This window comes from Cyprinodon tularosa, unplaced genomic scaffold (genome assembly GCF_016077235.1).
Source record: "Cyprinodon tularosa strain WSP-4 unplaced genomic scaffold, ASM1607723v1 ctg153, whole genome shotgun sequence".
NCBI lineage: Eukaryota > Metazoa > Chordata > Actinopteri > Cyprinodontiformes > Cyprinodontidae > Cyprinodon > Cyprinodon tularosa.
Genome location: NW_024038364.1, coordinates 658,652 through 677,600, shown reverse-complemented (window position 1 = coordinate 677,600; position 18,949 = coordinate 658,652).

Genomic DNA, 18,949 nt, shown 5'->3' with positions numbered 1-18,949 from the left:
ACATTTGTCCTTCATTTAATTGAGTTCCACTAAATGCCTTGCCTTACTTTAAAACATTCATTATCAGTGACCTTAGTGGCCTCATTTCTCGGTTTTAATGGCCAAAGCAACACATTCAAAAAAAAACCTTGATGTTAGAGATCCTGTCTGATTTCTGTCACAGTTTTAAAGTGTAGAAGGCAGCAAAGATTGCCATTGGTTAAGGATTGTCTATTTTTCAGATCATAACTTTAAAATTTTTAACCTAAAAACAGATTCCCTCTGCTATTCCCTACATGCACGGTTGCACAAAAAGGAAGCGACATTCAATAAAGGCAGAACTTTTGCAGTTTATACAGTGAACACCACGCCATGTTTTTCCAAGTTCAATGTTTGGACGTATAGTCTGAGAGATTTGGCTCTCTTTCTTCACATCTTTCAGAATCCTGTGTTTTTCCTATGCCCTCTTCTTTTTAGCTCGTCTCAATTCAAGAGGTCAAGATAACCATGAGTGATTTCTGTGTTGATCTTGCCTTAAGCTTTGGATCTTTTTCTTGGTGAAACCCTGAACGCCGAGCCGTTTTACATCTGTCTGAAAGAGGTCATCAAATGTGTGTCCAGCATGCTCTGGTAGTTCAGGTCTCTTATTGCTATGCAGGTTTTAAGGACCTTGGACAGAGAAAGAGACCAGAAGTGTGTTCTTTTAAACTTACAGATTCCAGGACTGAAGAATTTTGGCAAAAATCTAAATAGTTTTTTTCTTTTATTTCAAACATTATCGTGATTGTATTTAGATTTTCCTTTAGCATGCAGACCTTTCACTCCAGGGTTTCATTGTTTTCATGACCTTCAAATCTTAGTGGAGAGTCTATTTGACACAACACTTTACCGTTACCGTTGTGTGGAAAAATGCTCCTTCCATCTCCTATGCATGTGTTCATCATCTCTGGTAAACCCAAGGTAAGCATATTGCCACAATCTAAAGGGCTTATTTTTATTATTGCAATGTGATCAAACTGAGTCTGCGATTTGAAAACTGTGTTTTGTTAAATTGTGATTATATTGGAAATGCATTTTAACAAATTATCCAAGGTATCTCTTTGCTGCTCTACATTTTGCAAAATCCCCCCTGTTTATGGCGTTGACAGTATAAACAAGGAGGCTCCTCATGGAGCTCCAACAGTTCCAGCTGCTTTAACTATTTGATCAATGGTTTCATGTGGTTTTATACAAATATAGAAACATGTTTTCTACAAACACCTTTTCCCATTTTGAAAACCGTCTTAGACAAATGACCTGTCGTAATAGATTTTCATTCATTGATTTTAATTAAAAAAATGCAGGCATTCAAATTCACATGAAAAAGTAAGGTATGAAAAGGGTTTTTTTTTTCTTTATGCATTGTTCAGGGTCTGATACTGTAAAAAACACATACAATAAATTATTTAAAAAAACCTTAACTAAAGGTTTGAATTTTCTACATTTTTCAACATTGTGTGACATTGTGCTGCTACAGTTAATAATTTATACATATTTATCTGGAATGAATTGATTTAAATGATGGAGGAAATGGAGAGATAAATGTGATATAAAAAGTTGAACCACCACCACAATCCATAAATTACTGTAGGTCAAAGTTCAGGACGCCACATTTTATTTTCTCATGCAATCTGAACTCTAAGCAGGAAGCGAAAGAAATCTGCAAAAATCCTTCAGAACATTTTGTAAGTTTAGAATCACAAGTAAAAATCTTGGGTATCTCAGAAATTCTCACCAAGTGTTTTTATGTTCCTTTGTCCAGCTGCTGTATATTTTCAAGTGGAAGGACAGACGTTCGTGATTGCATGTCGTTGTCCTAATAGCTTAGAGTGGATAAATACAAAATTATTACAAACACTTAAGTTCCGATGAGGTTGATTATAATTATTTCCACTTTTGGTTGGAAAGAGTGTTGTTTTCTTTTTTTTCTGTCGCTTCTTTATTTTTAAAGGAAAGATCTATTTTTCTTTTTGTCCTTTTTCAGTCGAATCAAGTGTATTATTCTGTAAAGTTTTACTTTTTGTTAAGCTCTCTGGGGAGGTTGTTCAGAGATTTAAGCTTCATAATAACAGCTAACTCACTTAAATCTTGGGCTTTAAAAATGATGAAATGGCGCCATCTTTGGGCCATTATAGAAAGTAACAATACATCTGATCAGAAACTGAACTGCACTGATTTATGTCTGTTCATTTATGTTCTTAGAGATCATACTTTAAACTAACATCTTTATCACAATCTATATATTGATAATAACACTCTGAAGATTGTTAATTTGAATCTATATTATTTTATGGTTTAAGGCTTTTTAAGTGAATCTCTGGGCATTATTGTGTTATTTCAGACATGATTTCAGTCTACTTTCTCGATTATTTCCCATTGTTGTTTTTTAAATAATGGCAATGCCGGATTAACCTACCAGAAAATCAGACAGGACTAAACTCCCACAGGCATTTTGACCTGAAAACAAGGTTTTGACAGAGTGCCAGATGGGCCTGCTAGACTGAGGTCAGAGAACATGTCGTTCTACTTAACGTTGGTATTAGGGAGTAAACCCAGAGCGTTTGGAGCTCCTGGACAGCTGTCTCCTGAGCACTTTGTGGATAATCCTGTCTGAAAATTAGAATCACAAAACAATCTGACTTAAAGAAGTTTTTTGTGTTTTTTTTTTCCATTGGTGGAAATATGTTGACATCACCTAAATATTGTAAACCACTCTAAGAATTTTTGATCTGCAGGCCATATTATTTAACCTTTTACATATGACTGGTCACTGTTTACAGTTAGTGGAATGGTTAAAGCTGTGATTGTATTTGATTTAAGAAAGACTCTACTTTTGCTCACCGAATATCCACATGTGGATTCTAAGATTTAATCTAATCTCCATGTTTAATAGTTTTACTTTTAGTCTTGCAACCTAATCTGATACTTGATGTTTTTGCAGTATTTAATAGTAATAAAGTTATTGAAAAAGAAACTGAAAAAAAGCTGAGCTTCATAGTGATAATTGTGAATTCATGCACCTGCACATAATTGTGCAGGTGCATGAATTAATGGATACAGAGATTGATTTCAATCTAATATTTAGCGCCCTCTAGTGGCTCTTCAGAAGTTGCATCCTAATAAATCCAATATAAATGGACAAAAATGAAATTAAAAAAAGGATAAAAAATAATTAAATCATTTCGATGGATGGATGAATGGATGGATTTTAATAAATGATGCTTAAAAGCTACATAAAAAATAACATTCTAATTAAACAAAGGATAAACATAAAATCCCATTAACAAATGTTGGTCTGCTGACAACTATAAACTGTATAATTTGGGTTCTATGTTGGGCTCCAACATTAAAATACACTTTTTAATCTTATTCTAATTCATTGAGATTCATGCTTTAAACATCATCAATTAAGATTTAAATCAATATAATTTAAAATTTTCAATAAAATTTCTGTTTAAAAAAAGCAATTTTGGGCAATTTTTTTGAGATGTTTGCAAATGAGAAATGTTTAAAAGCCTTTTTGGAAGGCATTGGCCTTGATTTGATTTTCATTTTTTGGATTTTCATTTCTGAATATGTAAAACATAAAAAAAATTTAACATAGTAACTAATTTGCATCCACTCTGTTTCCTTTCTCCCAAATCATTTCTGTTATTGTAAACAGCATCATGTGAAGCATCATAAGTTTTAATATCTTGTGATAGTTTTTCTTAGCTCTGTATTCATCCATCCATTCTTCCATATCCAGCTGATCCCTGCAGGGATTCAGCAAGGCTGCTGCATTTTCATCTTGCAACTGGCAGGAGGCAGAATTTACCTGCACTGGTGATCGGTCCATCACAGGATCACAAAGAGGCACAAAGGGCACACACTCTCACCTAAAGTCAAATCAAAGTGTCCAATTAAACCAGAAAGAGTGTTTTTGACCTGAGCTGAAGGAAAAAGTCACATCCACAGGAGAGTAACCTTCACAAAAAAAGTGACTGTCCAGAGTAAGACCAGTTTAACTTTGAAACACACTGATTATACAGACTGGAAAATGTCTTGAATTAATTGATTTTTGGTTGGACAAAAGTGAGTGCTTTGAAAAAGATGCAGAGCAAATATTAAAAAAAGGTATCATCACATAAGCTGCCAACATTGAGCTTCTTGACCGACCGTGACCTTAACAACTCACTACAATTAACTCTAATAATGTTTTCAAGACGCCATAAAACAATAAATATGTTAAAAGAAAATTTGACTTCTTTGAGGTGAAAATACATGAGAATTTCTACCAAATGGTAGTGAATATGTGTCTTTTTCCCTATAAAAAACGCAAAAGATTTTATTTCTGGATCAAATTTTTTAGTTTTCATATTAACAAAAGTTGCTCTATTATTTTCAGACTAGACAAAATAGCCCCGCATTTATCTTCATTTGTTTTCAGTTATTATATTAAGCTTTCTTAGCTCTTTTAATAGAGAGTGATTGTTAAAAGGGGATTTTGAGTTGTTAAAACATCCTCTGAGTGAATTAAAAGTTTATTTATTGTTAGAAAAGTTACACCGATATGTTGCTTTCACATGCCGTGATCTGACTGAAACACTCATTTTTGTTTATTCATAATGGATGTCTATCAATTTTTTTTTTTTTTTTTTTTTACATTTGAATAAATAATATATAATATTTTTTAGTAGTGAAACTGTTTTAGTGAACATAATTCTGCTTAAAGAGAGCTTTGTAATCCATCTGATCTTATTCAAGAAGAGCCCACCAGGCGAATAAGGGTCAAACTAATGTAATGAATGTGACTGCTGAACCGAGTGCCCTCTGTGATATTTATAACGGCAATAAAATATTCTTTAATCCAACACATGCGGTCCAAATTTCAGTCAAAATCCGTCACAACAAATTACATTAAATCAGGTTTAAGTGGAATCACAGAAATCAAATGCGTGTGACTGAAGCTCCTGTTATAGAAGCCTGAACTTTTGGTGAAGTATGTGGATCTGTGGTAAAGGCAGAGAAAACCACTCGTTCTGACCATAGGAAAATTATCAATATGTCATATGATGTGAAGGAATCATCGTTTTTAAAGAGCACAACGATGTCTTTGTTGTCGCATGATACCTTAATGTCTGTATTTGTTGATAGATTAACTGAGGGAAATGTCAAATGTTAAGTAACAGCTGCTTTGCGTGTATTCCCTGCTTGTGTAAGGGCCTTTATTTGCTTTAAATCTGTTTTTTCCTAAGCATCACAATGTATGTCACCAGTTTTGCTGGTTCATGATGAGTCACTGCTTATTTTATCACATGAATTGGGTTGAAGACATTAAAGTTTACGGTCTGGTGCCTTTTCCAGCACCTTAAATGCCCTGAGTCAGATGCAACCACTGACGGTTAGTGAATCGCCAGCCTTTGACTCTCTGAACTTAAAGGAATAGTACACCCAAAGCATGATTAGCCTTCATTTTCTACTCACCCCCATGCTGAACAACACTCTGGAGTACTTTTTTGATATCTCAAATGCATCTGGAGATCTGGGAGGCTTCTTGCTGTCTGCTGACATTCAAATAATGGAGGTCCATAGCGCCCGAGGCAGAAAGGTCCATAAAAGTCCACAAAAAACGTGTCAATATTCCTCCATACTGCTCGTCCAATGTATTCCAAGTGTCCTGAGTGGGTAGCGTCCATAATTTACTCGAAACGAAGTCATTTAGAATGTTTTTAGAGCATAAACAGTAGTGTATAGGATTTCCTAAAAGCGCGTTCACGAGTCTACGGAAACCGCGGCAGACCAAATGGGATGAAAGTGCGCATTCAGCTCGGCAAAGAGCTCATGCTCTTCCTCAACACTGAAGTCCTCAGACATTTTTCTTTCGTTGTTTCTTTCTTTGCACAGGTAAACAGTACATTTCTTCTTCTACGCTTGCATTATCGGCAGAGCAGACGCTGAATGCGCACTTTCATCTGGTTTGGTCTGCCGCGGTTTCCGTAGACTCGTGAACGCGCTTTCAGGAAATCCTATACACTACTGTTTATGCTCTAAAAACATTCTAAATGACTTCGTTTCGAGTAAATTATGGACGCTACCCACTCAGGACACTTGGAATACATTGGACGAGCAGTATGGAGGAATATTGACACGTTTTTTGTGGACTTTTATGGACCTTTCTGCCTCGGGCGCTGGGCACCTCCATTATTTGAATGTCAGCAGACAGCAAGAAGCCTCCCAGATCTCCAGATGCATTTGAGATATCAAATAAGTACTCCAGAGTGTTGTTCAGCATGGGGGTGAGTAGAAAATGAAGGCTAATCATGTTTTGGGTGTACTATTCCTTTAAGGCCTTTCATATATTTGAATCTCTAAGTCAGTGACTTTCCCAAAGATGCTGATAATGATTTGAAAAAGTTCAAATGACGGGAGGGAATTTTGTGATCATGGCCTGCCCAGAGATTTATTGGGTCCTAGCAACCAATTATTAACCCTTTAAACTGCTTTTGTTTGATTTTCTGCTCATTTTGCATTCCATAATAAAAATAATCAGCTAAAAAAAAAAAGGGTTTTTAACTTAACTGTTGGACATTATATGTCAGAACTGCAAACAGAGGCCCCAATATTCAAGGCAGACAGAAAGATTTCTCAAAATGCATTTATGTAAAACAGGATTTGCAGTGAACAGCTAGGGCGTCAAAGGCAGGAACATCTGGAGGAAGAAAACAAAGGTTAGTGGCCACATTAATCTGGCGGAGGACGATTATGCACGCGAGTCACTAACTTGGTTTAACAGTTCAGTTTGTGCCGAGAAAACCGGGTAGGATCCACCCGGTCAGCTGCTGACAAGACGCGGCGAATCCGGCCCAGAGTGTCCCAGACGTTGAAGCCCCGAAGATTGAAGAACAGACAGGAGACCTGATCCAAGCAGATGAAGGAAAGCAGGATAATCCAGAGGGCGAAGCCAAAGATAGTGTCGAGGAGGTGCACAGAAGTCTGGGCCAGAAAATCAGTGATCCGAAGAGGTACCAAACGAAAATCCTGGATGGTGTCAGGAAGTAGTTCTAGGTTTGGTAAATACGCAGAATCCAGCAGGAGTCCGAAGACAGGTCAGGTAAACAGATCAGAATGGAGACAAGCAGGCACAGAGGTCCAAAGGTAGAACGCATCAGGATCTGGCATTCAAAAACAATAATATTAGCTAGAAGACTCTCACCACGGGCTTGAATAATCTGGCACTGGTGACTGGAAGAAGGCAGCTTAAATAGAGGCTGGAGAAGGTGAAACTGATAAGCGGTAGTGAAAAACTAGGCGGAGCTAGGCAGGTGAATGGAATGAACAATCAAGCCAGTCATCAGCGCGAAGATCTTGGCAGAATGAGTCAAATAAATGAGTGAATCAGAAAAGCTTTTTTCTTTTCTTTCTCATTTGATCTCACAGATATGTTCAGTGTTTTCACTTCCTGGCATAGATTTAGGAAGAAGGTACAGAGTTAATGTGGTTCTTCTACCAAATAATCCATGGAAGATACAGGTCACAGATATGGACTTAGAAAAGCAGAGATACAAAAATATGACTGAGCACAATAAAAACACAATGATTTACTTTCTCATTATTAGAATCTGCAGATTATTTGACATTGAAGTTTAATTCGATTCTCAAATTGAAAGCATTTTATTTGCTTTTTAATTATCCATTCTGAAAGAATGAGAGTGAGGTTGGTTATTTTTCATATATTTATATATATATTTTCCTGAATCGCCTTGACTACAAATAGGAAGTTTAAGGGATGATTAGATTAGATCAGAGGCACTTAACCATTTTTCATAGAGGATTTGTTCTAAATATGAGTTTAAAATCAATATTTTATGCTTGTGTTTCATTTTACTTTATTGTGATACGGTCATTGATAGCTGCAGTGACAAACATCTAATATGCAGCTTTAACTATGGTGACAATGTTTCATCTAATAATGATGATGCCTTTGCGTTTGTGTGTTTAAAAAACAGAAATGGACCTCAACTTTCCTTTGAATTATATATCTTTCCTTTTTCCTTATAAAAACTCAAAGTTATGAAGGAAGAAAGATTGAATTTTAAGCCGTTTAGAGGCTTTTTTACTGTTTAACTGGTCCTGGTGGAAGAAGATTTGTTTAAAGGAGAAGTTCGGTTTTTTACACTTTAAGCCCATTTTCTGTAGTGTCCAGGATGAAATCGAATGATCGACACCAAAAGTTTGACAATTGCTCCTGTCTTTGCTTTTTGGCTCATTTAGAATCACCCCCTGGCTGCTTTAGAATGGCTTGCATAGAGCATGTCCGATAATGTCCTTAAAACAACCTTAAACGTTCTTTTTTTTTAAATATGCTACTCACCGGGTCGTCAGCGCTGTTCAATGACGTTCCAAAAAAAGTTTCGTAAAGAAAAAACGTTCCTGTAGTGTTTTATTTAGCATTTTGTAAATCCCATTGAGTTCTGTAGGAATAGTCAATATTCCGCTGCCACCGGAAACGGAAATGGGGCCTGTTTACACAGTTGTAGTCTTTTCGCTTCACTCTGTGTACTCCGACGTCGAGGTGCTAACGTCTCTGTTAAACACTTTAAAAAACTCTGAAAATGGAATACGAAAGGTGGATTCTTGATTCTCGACGTCGGAGTACACAGAGTGAAGCGAAAAGACTACAACTGTGTAAACAGGCCCCATTTCCGTTTCCGGTGGCAGGGGAATATTGACTATTCCTACAGAACTCAATGGGATTTACAAAATGCTAAATAAAACACTACAGGAACGTTTTTTCTTCACGAAACTTTTTTTGGAACGTCATTGAACAGCGCTGACGACACGGTGAGTAGCATATTTTAAAAAAAGAACGTTTAAGCTTGTTTTAAGGACATTATCGGACATGCTCTATGAAAGCCATTCTAAAGCAGCCAGGGGGTGATTCTAAATGAGCCAAAAAGCAGAGACAGGAGCAATTGTCAAACTTTTGGTGTCGATCATTCGATTTCATCCTGGACACTACAGAAAATGGGCTTAAAGTGTAAAAAACCGAACTTCTATTTTAAAACATTGGAAAAACTAAATGTTGGCTGTGTTTTTAAATCCCATTAATGAAATCTGATGTCAGGATTGTGTTGATAATATAGACGGAAAGTTTTAGCTTCCATTGTGTCAACATGTTCTCCTGTAATGCCTCCAAAAATCAGCTTTACATGCCAGCGTCCCCCGGGACACACTGACATGTCAGGTCCAAAAACATTCGTCAAGGAATTATTACACCCCAAAGGTTTCACTCAAGTGTTGTTATGCTAAGCAGGTGATGAGGCTCTGCTACACTTTCAACTTGGAATAAATATAAAAACAAAGAACAGGGAACAGGCAGCCGTGCAGAAAAACTCCTGCCTGCCCTGAGCTCACAAGAACCGCTGCGTGTAAGCTAGTAGGGACGATCATCCTGCAAAATCTGATAAACCTCTGCTCATTCCACGTCACGCACATTCTGAATTAGCAGCAATTCAGGGCCGTGGCCCTGATGTTTGTGGGCATTGACGCTCTTTGCAGCAGAGGATGGTCATATGTGTGTGTGTGTCTGTGCATTAATAATGAATCCAAGCTTCATTTGTATGTAAATGTGTCCAGACAGCGCTCTGCTTTGTCCTCCTCCCTGTGATGAATAAAGCATCAAGGAGGGATCCAGAGCAGCAGAGTGAGGCAGGTGACTTACTAATGAGCATCAACAGAGAAAAGGAGCCAAGCCAGCGACTTGCAATGACCTCCAGGACGACCAGAAAAGAAGAAACGCTCTTCAGGCCAGAGAATAGCGACAACCTGTTGTTGCCTCAACATGCTGTTTCAGATAAGTTGTATGTTTTCGTATAATACTCCATGGTAATAAGTGCTTATTAAGCTATATCTCCAATTTTCACCGTTATACAAACCTTTAAGGGCCTATAAAGTTTGTAGGCGGGTCACATTTTATTTTATTTTAATCAGGAGTAAAAGAAATGCAATCTTTGAGTCAGAGAAAAACAAAATGCATCTGCATTCCTCAGGTTTTTCTCTAATTTCTTTTCATTAACATGCTATTTTCACAGCGTGCTCTGCTCCAATTAATTAAGAGCAACACTCATCTGTGGTGTCAAACATTCTCTGACACCCGTGGCACACAGCTGCTGCTGTGAACAGGGAGGTGAAGTGGGTCATTAATGCTTGATATTTGTGAAAAGCTTCTTTATATGATTCCCAAAGGTGAATCTCATTGTTCATTTCTTCCCACTTTTGTTAAAATGAACAAAAATGAATAAACAAACAATAAAAACATATGTTAGTATGTAGATTTAGCTCACCCATCAGTGTGATATAGTATGATTTTTTTTTCAAATGGAAGAAATATAATACAGAAGTTTAGATTTTCATTATGCTTTATTTTTAATTAGTTAGTTCCCTGTATGTCCTTGTGTATGTCACACAAGCACATATTAAATCCATCCATTTTTCACTGCTCGTCAATCAGGGTCACTAGTGTTTCTCACCTTCGTTGGGAGAAAGGTGGAGTAAAAGGTCAGATCGGGAGTCCATCGCAGGGTAGAGACATAAAACATAATAACAACCTCACACCATTAAGTGACATGAATAAATCTAGTCTTGATTGTCATGTCTGGGGGAGGAAGCCCCCAAAGAGAACCCAAGCAAAAATGCATAGGACAAGGAAAAACTAAAAAAAAACTCAACAAGCTAATGAAGAGGGCCGACTCAGCTCTGGGAACTCCCCTAGGAACTCTGGATATTATTTCAGAAAAAGGAATTATTATTAAGCTGCTCAGTGGTGCAGTGTGTAGCACTGCTGCCTTGCAGCAAGAAGGTTTGAGTGTGACTCCCAGCCCGTGTTTGCATGTTCTCCCTGAGCATGCGTGGGTTCTCTCCGGGTACTCCGGCTTCCTCCCACAGTCCAAAAACATGATTTTTAGGTTAATTGGCTTTTCTAAATTCTCCTTAGGAATGAGTGCCTGTGTGAATAGTTGTTTGTCCTGTTTTTATCTGTGTTGCCCTGCGATGAACTGGCGACATGTCATGGGTGTACCCTGTCTCTCGCCCGTAGACAGCTGGAGATAGGCACAAGCCTATTTTGGGATTATGCGTATCAGAGGACGGAAGGATGACAGTCACTAAGTTCGGATTCCGAGGACCAAATTCTTCTGCCGATTTTGTCATAAAGTGGTTCTGAGGCCTGTTTGAATTGAAGACTTATGCTTATCACTACCTGATCTGTCCCGGAAGGACGGGGGTACATTTCTCCTAATGCTAATGGGAATGCTAATACCCATAATTAAAAATGTTTCATGACTTTTCTGAGACAATTTTGATGCTTTTCTACATTTTCTTAGTTAAACTGTTTGACGTCATCATCGGACATGATTTACATCGGACAGTAGTCGGGCAAAATATGATTGGAACCATGTTTATCTGCATTTTAGTTGTTTCTTGTTTTTGGTTACACACTTATATACCATTACGTGAGCATGAAAGGAAATAAATAAAACTAAAAAAGAATAGATTTATGTTTAAATACAAAACCTAGAAATTTAGCTCCTGGAAATAAGGTAGGATCCCATTTCCAGTACAGACTGGGCACAGACAAGTGATGAAACAGAAACGATTTTAAGGAATTTATTTACTCAGGAAATACGTTATTAACCTTTAACACATTATATTTTAGTATGCTTAGTATTTTTGGGGAGGGAAAAATGCAATTTAGGTATTTTTTAGGTATTTTTTTAACATAATAAAATCAAGGACGACCCAGATGTATATCTGGTTGTGCACATAAAAATGAGCTGATGGTACGGAGTGTGCTTCCGGGACGGATCAGGTAGTGACAATGTGGCCGACAAATGCATCCTTCTTTTTGCCTGTATTGAAGGACGGGTCCAGTGTATCCTATGTAGCCTTGGATATCCCGTGATTCATTGTAAGTCCAAGGAAGCAGACTGCTCTGTGCTCAGAGGAAAAAAGTCCCAAATAATGGTGAATATTTTAACTGCAGGTTAATATAATATAAATGAATGTGAATAGTTCCTTCTGAAATTAATAAAAAATATTGTTTTAAATGGTTATTGAGTCAGATATGTGGTGGATGATTTTTGGTTTATTTAAAGGTTTTATCTGTTCTTGTAAAAATGGGTTTGGCTGACATTTAAAGCTGAAGTCTGTAAGTTTTTAAAAATCACTTTTTTGTCATATTGGCTAAAACTGTCCCTATGCCCAGACAGCAGTACATGTGATATGTAACCTGTGAAAAAAACTGCTTCAATTGGTCCCGCCTACTGCCTGTATTTCAATCTGGAAAAAATAATTCGGGACGAGACAAAACAACCAATCACAGCCAGAGGAGCGTCTGATGTAGTGTCAATCACAGCTCACACACGCTGAATCCCGCCCCCTCCCTCTCACCGCTTAACCTGCCGCTGCCGCCCGGCTGCCGCAGTCAGCAGGACGCGCGTGGAAGTCATGGCGGAGCGACAGCCACCAGCGAAAGAGAAACTGCCCTTACTGCCCCTGCCGACAACTGCTTACACGGCAAACTTCGGTATAACCAGCATCTTATATCTAGCTGCTTGGAGGTGAGTGTTATCGCTCTTACCGGTTCACACTCCATGCCGCGAACGCTGCTTGGACGCTTCTGGTCGCATGCGGTAGCCGCGCAGATGCTGTGAGAGGGGTGGAGCTTGGAGGTGGGGCATGAGTGAAGCAGAGAGGGTGGGGGAGTGGGGTGAAACCTGTTTTTCTTCAAATTTTCAGTCGAAGTCTGCTCTCTTCTCAATGTTACAGACTGCAGCTTTAAAGGAATAGAACACCCAAAACATGATTAGCCTTCATTTTCTACTCACCCCCATGCTGAACAACACTCTGGAGTACTTTTTTGATATCTCAAATGCATCTGGAGATCTGGGAGGCTTCTTGCTGTCTGCTGACATTCAAATAATGGAGGTGCCCAGCGCCCGAGGCAGAAAGGTCCATAAAAGTCCCCAAAAATGTTTCAATATTCCTCCATACTGCTCGTCCAATGTATTCCAAGTGTCCTGAGTGGGTAGCATCCAGAATTTACCCGAAACGAAGTCATTTAGAATGTTTTTAGAGCATAAACAGTAGTGTATAGGATTTCCTGAAAGCGCGTTCACGACGCTACGGAAACCGCGGCAGACCAAACCAGATGAAAGTGCGCATTCAGCTCGGCAAAGAACTCATGCTCTTCCTCAACACTGAAGTCCTCAGACATTTTTCTTTCGTTGTTTCTTTCTTTGCACAGGTAAACAGCACATTTCTTCTTCTACGCTTGCATTATTGGCAGAGCAGACGCTGAATGCGCACTTTCATCTGGTTTGGTCTGCCGGCTTCCGTAGCGTCATGAACGCGCAGGTGCGCGCTTTCAGGAAATCCTATACACTACTGTTTATGCTCTAAAAACATTCTAAATGACTTGGAATACATTGGACATTGGACGAGCAGTATGGAGAAATATTGACACGTTTTTGTGGACTTTTATGGACCTTTCTGCCTCGGGCGCCATAGACCTCCATTATTTGAATGTCAGCAGACAGCAAGAAGCCTCCCAGATCTCCAGATGCATTTGAGATATCAAAAAAGTACTCCAGAGTCTTGTTCAGCATGGGGGTGAGTAGAAAATGAAGGCTAATCATGTTTTGGGTGTACTATTCCTTTAAGCACAGATTCCAATATCTGGGCAGTGTGGGGACTATAAAGCTGCTGAAGCTCCCCAAAAATATTATTAGCAACCAGAACAGTAGAGAGAATTTCAGTATCCATTCTTTGCCTGCTTTGTGTGTCAATATCGCAATTGCTCTGCAACAGAGCATACGGCGGTGAATGCCGGAGAAAGCTGGACCTGTTTGAATCCAGAGCTAAAACTCTTCTGGCCTCCTTATTTTCATGGACCTCGAAGAACCCAGTCCAGACAGACCGGCTCCTTGGAAGATGCAGCCTCTGAAATTGAACACAAGCAGTGACCATCCTCTTAGAAGTACGGTATTTTTTAAAAACAACAAAGTGTCTTCATTCAGAGGCCTTGGCAGACCCGGGGCAAGACAGGAAGCTACAGAAGATGCATCCTGCCTACAGCTATCAACAACTACTGGTTTCAACAACACAAAAAACATATGAGTTACATCAATATTTATTTTTACTATAGGATTAATGATGCATTTTTGAGTTTACTTGGAGATCCAGATTGGTGTCAAGAAACAGTCAGAGTATTTCCGGCAAGGGCAAGGGAAAAGGAGTGGAATCAATGTGACAAAACCACAGTCAGAATCAGGAACGCTTGACATCTACTCTCTGTGAGGGGTTTCAAATAATCTGGCAAAGGTTGCTGGTTTGAGGTCTGGTTAAATGGGCAGGGGAGCAGGTGGTAAGCGTGAGCACAGATGAGCGGAGCAGCACAGGTGGTAAGATGAAATAGATGCCAGGAGCCACAGCTGAATGTAAACAAACCAGTTACTTTGCCAGAATCATAACAGAAAGAGCATCGGCTCGAATTTGAACCACTTGCTGCAAAGCAGCAGAGCCACAAACTGTTCCACTGTGTAGCCCCAACAGTTCATATCAAGTCGGAACATATTAACTCAATACTGTACTAACCGTCAGGCAAGGTGGTGGTGGTGTGATGCTGAGGGTTATATGAGTTTATTTCCATATGTTTTGTCATACACAGTCAAGAGACATGTTTCTCTGTGAAGGGGAAATTTGAATTTCCTTTACTTTGACATTGCAGAGGAGACACAATAATACAAACTAGGTGGAGAAATAATAAAACATGAACCTACCTAACTATTACACACTTTTACTACACTATAAATCAATGTTTCTATACTGCATTATGATGAACCACATCTATAATTCCCATCCTTGTTCTAACCAAGTATTATGCTTAGCAAACTAAAGTAGCAACATTCATTAAAAGTGTCCTTGTGTGGCAGAACTCTACATCCACCTGACATTTGTGAGCATATATGCGTAAATCAGGCAGAGCGTGGAACAACAAGCTTTTGTAAATGGGTGAATGTTGCTTGTAATTTGAAGTGCTTTGAATGGCGTGAAAGGAAAAGGTGGATGTTTTATAGTTGGGTACCATTTTATGTCTGACTCAGTCAGGTGTATGACCCAAGCTTTCTTTTCTGACTGACTCATCAAGGTAGTGCCTTTTCATAAAAAAATATCTGACAAAAGAAAACAGTCTCCTGAAATAAATGGTTTTTATATATATATATATATATATATATATAAATATATATATATATATATATATATATATATATATATATATATATATATATATATATATATATATATATATATATATATATATATATATATATATATCATTTGATAAGACCTTAGTAGAATTGTTTTTTTTATTTGTGAACAGAGCCTTGAAATACTCAATCTAAGATCGGATTGAAAAAGTTTAATTTATTCTGTGAACAATTTGGAAGAATTGTGTTGATCATTTACATGTTCTTCCCTCTGGATAAATATCTGAAATGTACAAAAGCCTAACAAATGTATTAACATCTTTAAAGCTTCATATTTTGTCATGTTACAGCTACAAACTTCAGTATTCATGTTTGGATTTCACATGACTGAAAGACAAATAGCAGAAGGGCATAACACACTTGTAAACAGTCGTTGAAACTCTCTTGAAGTAAAGTTCATAGACACATTGTTTGAAAGGTGGAAGCCCTCTTTGTCCATTTGTAGAAGATGGCAAACAGAGCTAGATCAAGGCTGAATGAGGAACAAGGCAGAATTCCTTCAGGGCGTCCTTCTCCAAATAGGATCAGGACATATTTGATTGGGTGAATCATAGTTTTGGCCACTAAATATAAGTTTAGTTGAGGTTGGGACAGATCTTCAAGCATTGTAGCTCACTGGAATCTCAAAGCTTTAGGGCATGGGTTATAGTCCCGCTTTAGGGTGTTGTTCAAGTCTCCATGGTTGGCACACAACCGTGAAGACTTGCTGACAAATAAACAAAAAAATAAATAATATGAATAAATGTTGCCACACAGTTGTTAGCGTGCACGACCCATGTTCAGAGGCCTTAGTAATTGACGCGACCGACTTGGGTTCGCCTGTGGTCCTTTGCCGCATGTCTCTCCCCCTTTCTCACACCCCTTTTCCTGTCAGCCTACTTTTGATAAAAAAAACAAGCCATTGATGCCGTAAAAACAAAAAAAAATGAATAAATAAACAAATATTGACACTGGTAGTGAGTATTCTCAAAAAACACAGGGCTGCAGTACACCGAATAACCAGTGAAATGTAGTAAGAGAGAAAAGAAAAGCTTCACACACACCAAAAACAACATAGTTAACCCAAACCTTATTTCTTATCATCTTAATGCTTTTACATGTCTTCATCTGGGACTGGGTCACAGTCTTCCCAGACACCTCCTCCAGCTTTGTTGGGGGAAGTCTGAGGCACACTTAGGCTAACCAATTGAACCAGTCCCTCCAGTATGCCCCAGGTTGTCTCCTTGTCCTCTTCCTTCTGGGACGTGCCTGGAGCACCTCTCGAGGGATGTCAATGAGACATCGACAAATGATGTCCAAGCTGACTCTTCTGAATGTGGAGGAGAAGCAGATCTACTGTGGGGAGAGCCCAGTCACCCTGCTGGGAAAGCTCATCTCAGCCGCTTGTATCCAGGATCTCCCACTTTCTGATCATGATCAAGATTTCATGACAATAGATAAGATGGGAACGTAGACCGACAGGTACATCTAGAGCTTTGTCTTTTCGCTAGGCTCTTTCAGCATCTGCTTTATAGCATCAGTCGCAGCAATCCGCCTATTAGTCTCCAGCTCCATTCAACCCTCACTCGTGACCAGGACCCCTAGATACTTAACTCCTCCAGCTGAAGCAGGAACTCTCTTGAAGGGGGCAGATAAAAGCCACCTCTTTGAGAGCCACGGCCTTTGACTTTACAATGTCGAGTATAAACCAGACAAACAGTCCTTTCCACTAACCCTACTCTACCAACCTTCACTCTATCCACAACTCAATCTGACATCTGGCACTTGTCAAACATAGACTTAACTGTTGGCGTTTCCATTCAAAGAGACCTGACTCCTCACTACAGGCACCTATGTATCAACTACTCTAAAGTCCAGTGGTAAAATGCATTACACCAACTGCATCTAACAATTTCCATTGAACTACTTGCTATAATGAAACTCGTTTGTCTTGAAAACTTCTGTGCCCTTTGAAGATCAGCATCCGCTGACTGCTGTACGGAGCCTACCACCTCATGGCTGAGGTTCTGTCATTTCAAATGGCTTTATGTTTGGTAATACAGCATAACAAAATAAAACTTGGAAACCATACTGATTGCACAGTTCCATATCATTGCATCATATTTGATCTCTCTGAGCTCCCCAGTGCAACCTGTTCTTTCACAGATGTTTGTTGGAGCACTTTCCATGAGTAACTGTTTGATTTGAAATACAATGCAAGTAGCAGGAAATGTTTGTGAAACCCTTTCCAGCAGAACTATGCCATTGGGTTTGCTTCTCAACTAGTCTGAAACTTTTCAAATCAGAGCAAGATCTGTCATTTTTAAAGTCTTTCAGCCTACATCATGGTTCAGTTAAATTCCACTGAAGTTATCTTGATCAAACTGTTCAGACAGTAAGCAGGCCTGGTAAAAATGTGCTAAAACACAGTTAATTAATGATTCAACAAGAAAGAAATTACTTTTTAGGAAATGACCTGGTTGGTTTGGAAGACTTTTTTCTTAATAAATCACAAAGCTGCCTAATTATCTGTTTTGTATTCACAGTGGAAACTTGGTCTAATATAATGAGTTTGAGAATCTCAAATACTTCTTTTGCACACCCCTGTAAATGCTTTGGAAGTGAAGCACAAGGGTAATAATTTAGAACTTGGCGAGACTAAATATAATTTACAGCAATCTCAACTCTGGTAGTACTTTTAAATTAAACTGATCTTTTTTCCCTGTCCATCTTTATTTACAAGCACATAACAAAATATGAGGGATGCTAGGGATGTGTTTTTGGAGAGGAGGTTAGTATAATGGTCTCATTTTGTATTTATTGTATTTAAAACAAAGAAGACTCTCAAACTCTCACCTCTGACCTGTTGGAAAAAGTTTTGACGCTTTTGCCTGAAATGCAAAGTTAGCCTCATCAGTGTGATAGACAAGCATTTCAGTCCTGCTCAGGGTCAGAGCTCATAACCCTCATTTTAACTCTGAATGTATAAAATGTAAGCCTAGGATGCTTTAGCAGCAAAGCACTGGTGCTTCACTTACCGAGTCAGATAGAATTCATCCAGACAAAAACGATGCAATTACACATAAATATTTTCTGCCAAGGCTGATGTATTCAAAGTACCCAAACAATAGACACACATTTCCAAAGATATGGGAGAAATTGTAGACTGAAAATGACATTCAGCAGATCATATAAACCCTCACAACAGAATTGCCAGTGATTTTTGGGATTACCTGCAAAGGGTTTAGCAGAGACTGTAGAGGAAAATGCACTAAAAAGTCTGGGTTTGGAGGTGGAGAACATAAAGTGGAGAAGAGTAGGGGTATGCTGTCCTGTGTTTGACTATTTTTGATTCTAGTTTTCATATCATTTGCTCCTTTTTCCCATTTCTTGTTATTTAATCCATAAAATTACCATTTAAGCACCGCATTTTTAGTTTTTTCCTCAGGCCAAAAAGGCAAAAGCTCTTAAATAGTTATTACCATTTATTTTTCTTGTATAAAGGCAACGTTGTTCAATATTTTGTGAAATTAAATCTTATTAATATAATAGACTCACACACTGTCTACCTTTCTTTTAACATGTATAATTGTGTAAACAATAATTGAACTGCTTGCTTTCTCATTATTAGAGTCTATATACCT